This window comes from Mesoplodon bidens (genome assembly GCF_964165515.1).
Source record: "Mesoplodon bidens genome assembly, chromosome: 10".
Lineage (NCBI taxonomy): Eukaryota > Metazoa > Chordata > Mammalia > Artiodactyla > Ziphiidae > Mesoplodon > Mesoplodon bidens.
In genome coordinates, this window is record NC_138172.1 from 67980850 (window position 1) to 67985283 (window position 4434).

Here is a 4434-nt window from a genome sequence, read left to right on the forward strand (position 1 = left end):
TCTTGCTTCCATTCTCCCTTGTCCTTCACTGTCTTGTGCTGATGAAGCCAATGGCCACGTTGTGAGCTGTCCTATGGAGAGGACTCAGCCAACAGCCTGTGAAGAACTGAAGCTGTTGGTCCAACAGCCTGTAAGGAGCTGAAGTCTGCCAGCCACCACCTGAGTAAACTTGGAAGCAGATCCACCCCCAGTCAAGCCTGAAGGTGACTGCAGCCCCAGCTGATACCTTGATTGCAGCCCATGAGAGACCCAGAGCCAGAGGACCCAACCAAGTTGTGACTGCACTCCTGACACACAGAAACTATGAAGTAATAAATGATGAGTTAAGACACTGAGCTTTGGGGTAATTCATTATGTAACGAATGTAATATGTGACTCTTTCAAGGGTCTAGCCACTGGGTCAGTTATTCCACTCAAGGATGAGAACAGAAATCACCAATACTGGGACTTCCCTGGTGGCACAGTGGTTAAGAATCCGCCCGCCAATGCAGGGGACACGGGTTTGATCCCTGGTCCGGGAAGATCCCACAAGCCACGGAGCAACTAAGCCTGTGTGCCACAACTACTGAGCCTGCGCTCTACAGCCCACAAGCCACAACTACTGAGCCCACGTGCCACAACTACTGAAGCCCGTGCTCCTAGAGCCCGTGCTCCACAACAAGAAAAGCGACCACAATGGGAAGCCCGCACACTGCAACAAATAGTAGCCCCCGCTTGCCACAACTAAAGAAAGCCCGCACGCAGCAAGAAGACCCAATGGAGCCAAAAAATAAATAACTAAAAAAAAAAAAAAAATCACCAGTGCCACACTCAAGTGTGGGACCTTTAATGCCCATGACCCCTGCCCACAAGTAACTATGGCCATTCAAATGTCCGGGAACACAACGTGGATTTCTTTGAGAGAAACAAGAAGTGGGTGGAGAGAGCCTTTCCCCTCACTGACACCTGCTTCCACAGAGCCAAACGATGAACCAAAACCCCACCCTCTCGTTCCTCTCAACTGTCTTCCCTTCCTCCAAACCATCTCCTTACCCCAGATATTCTCAGTCACTCCCACCTTAGAGCACCTCTTTTCCTTGAGCTGGACAGAGGACTCCCATAGCCAAAACTAAGTAAGGCTTGTCTTCCTCTAAGTGGTAGGGAGAAATGAATAGGTATTTTTCGCCTAAACGTTTGGCACCTGCTACAGCTTATCTGCTGATGAGTAACAGATTTCAAAATGAATGAGCAAGGAGCAAACAAATAATAACAGAAAAACATAGAAATGTGATTTCTTAAAATAGTTTATGGGTTATTGTTCCAGATGCTATGACCTAGCTACCTACAATAGAGTAAAAAGAGTGAAGGAAAGCAGAGAAAGAGAGCTGAGTTCATGAACTTGGATTCCATCTCTGGCCATTTCCTGGTGTTCTACAGAGAGCACCGGAGGGTCCAGGCTGCCAGAGCAAGTGTGAGAACCTCAGCTACTTCCTAGGCAGTGAGCTGGTTCCCAAGATTTGACCTCTAGATGGAACCTCAGGGAAAATACCCCGAGGCTGGAGGTACCATCAGTGGAAAAGGGGGAGGAGTTGCTAGGTAACAGATCCTGTCTCCTAGACTGGAAACCATCAAGGTTAACTGCCCAGCTCAGGGTCATACTCTGGGCACACGGTTGGCAATTTTTTTTTAATTTCCAAGGAATGTATGTAAATTGTGGGCTACTGTGGCTCAGTCTGGACTGAGAGAGAATGACAAAGGGAAATGAATCCTTACTGTAAGGCCTCTGCATTCTCATATCATCCTGGATACTTGTATTCAGGGGTTAGGGGGATGCTGGAGTCAAATATCAGTCCAGGAGACAGAACATGGAATGGCAATTGCACGGTTAAGGAGATTAGAGACAGGACTCTTGGGCATGTGTGTGAGTATAACTTGTGGATTTAGAAAGCATACAACCTGGCAAATACACACACACACACATACCTTAGGCTGCTAGATCATCTGGGCACATGGCTGCCTGAAATAGACCCTGTATTTCCCAGTTTTTCTGGCAGCTAGGGTTAGTCATGTGGCTGACTGACCGACGGAGTGGAGAATATTAAAGCAAGCAGTCAGGCCCTCCCCTCCCTCATCCCCATCCTTCATTCCACTACCTGAGATATGAACAGGTTATAAGACAATCTTTGACCAGGCTGATGAAGGCAATGCCTATAGATGCTAGAGCAATGAAACTAAAGCAGCCTGGACCGCGGAGACTGTGGAGATCCCATATCAGCCCTGGACTGCATATCCTTGGAATGATATGAAAGAGAAACAAACTTCTATCTTATATTAATCCATTTGTTCTGTGATTTCTTTTACTGCAGCCAAACCTGTTTGTATAATCTACAGCCCTGTCTTGGTCAATGAAATTCTACTATTAGTGATTTACTTGTTTCATAATTTGCTTGTTAGACAAATATTTATCAAGCTTTGAGGGCTCTTTTTTTATCCTCTTAAATAGGAGCTGGCAGGTGAGCACAGAGCTGGGTACCAGAGAAGGGAGTGAGTTGGGTCCATCAAAGGACTCAGAAAGGGGAGGTGAGCTCATCTATCTGCCCGTCTTTCCCAGGACCATCTTTTGCCTTGGTTTCCACAAATGGCAGTTATCATCTTCTGTCTGTGAAGCAACCGTTTTTAGAGAGGGGAACTATGACTGCCATGAAAATCTAGAAGGGGATGAGGGACTTCCCTGGCAGTCCAATGGTTAGGACTCTGTGCTTCCACTGCAGGGGGCACGGGTTCGATCTCTGCTTGGGAACTAAGATCCTGCATGCCTCGCAGCATGGCCAAAAATTTTTTTTAAATAAAATAAAATAAATAAATTAATTAAAAGTTAGACGGGGATGAACAATTTCAAGTTACCAATGACTGAAAGAGGACAGAGCTCTGTATCAGCAGCTTCTGGACCCTGGGCATTTGTCCAGCAAAGACTGATGATGGCACAGAGCAGGGGGAGCATTCTCTCCGGATTGTTGCTAGAAGGAAGTGACAAGGGAATAGCTGAATGGAAGCTCACCTTCCAGAGGGTGGACCAGGGTGGGTGTGTAAGTGCAGTGCAGTTGGAAGGGGAAGGTCACAGAGGATGGGACTTTCCCACCAAATTCCTGGGGGAGGACAAAAGCCTGACCATTGGAAATGTGCTTTTTAAAAAACCAACACATTAAATATATATGAAAGAGAAGCATAGAAATAAAAAGCATAGGTTGACATTCAAAGTGATCTATAGCTGTAAACACTGAAAAATTTTCAGGTACGAGAGAGAAACCTACCTCCAGCCCATTTAAGTAACCCATGCCACTTCCAGACATTTTGTCCCTGAGGTGTCTCCTATAGATTGGCCTTTGTTCCACCTCCTCCTTGTATGCCTTCCTGGACCTTAGGGCTGGAAATGTGGAAGACATTCTTTTTCTTTTTTTGGCCACAGCAGATAGAGCAAACAAAGGCCATACTTTTTGATGGCAGCTTCCTGATTCTGAGATCACAGCTAAGGCGTGTGTTTCCTGGGGCCAACAGCTGCAGTGATGGCCTCCTGACTCTCATCCTCCTGATGGTGGCAGGGTTGGTAGATTTCTTGGCAGCTCAGTTCTACAGTGGGTTTTTTGAAAAATTTTATTCCTGGAGGTTCAGTCTCTATTCCACCCCTCAAGCCCTTTCAAAGACTTTGTAAGCCCCCAATTACTGTTACATCTCTTTCTGCTTAAAATAGGTACAGTGGTATCTGTTATCTGCAACTGAACCCTGATGATAAAAATGCCTGACATAGGGACTTCCCTGAGGTACAGTGGTTGAGAGTCCACCTACCAATGCAGGGGACATGGGCTTGAGCCCTGGTCCGGGAAGATCCCACATTCCACGGAGCAGCTGAGCCCCTGCACCGCAACTGCTGAGCCTGAGCTCTAGAGCCCGTGAGCCACGACTACTGAGCCCGCGTGCCACAACTGCTGAAGCCCATGCACCTGGAGCCCATGATCTGCGGCGGGAGAGACCATCGCGGTGAGGGGCCCATGCACTGCGTTGAGGAGTGGTCCCCACTTGCCATGGCTGGAGGGGTCTGCGTGCAGCCCTAAATAAATAAATAAAATTATTTTAAAAAAATGCCTGACATAGAGTAGGTGGTGCTAAATGTTTGTTGAATAAATGAATGAATGGGCAAATGGAGACGGCCAAGATGTCTACAGTCGGTTGGGAAAACTAGTTGGACTCAATAGAGTGGTCAGAGCAATCAATGGACATAAGTGGACAGTGAAATCAATTTGGGATTCTAACCGACATTTTTAAAAAAAGATGAAATAGAATAGAAAATCGCAGAGCAGATCACATATAGTAACTGTAAGTATTGTTTTGTGAAACTTTAGCTTCATACACACATACACATTTTATGTATATGTGTGTACATACACACACATTTGCAGT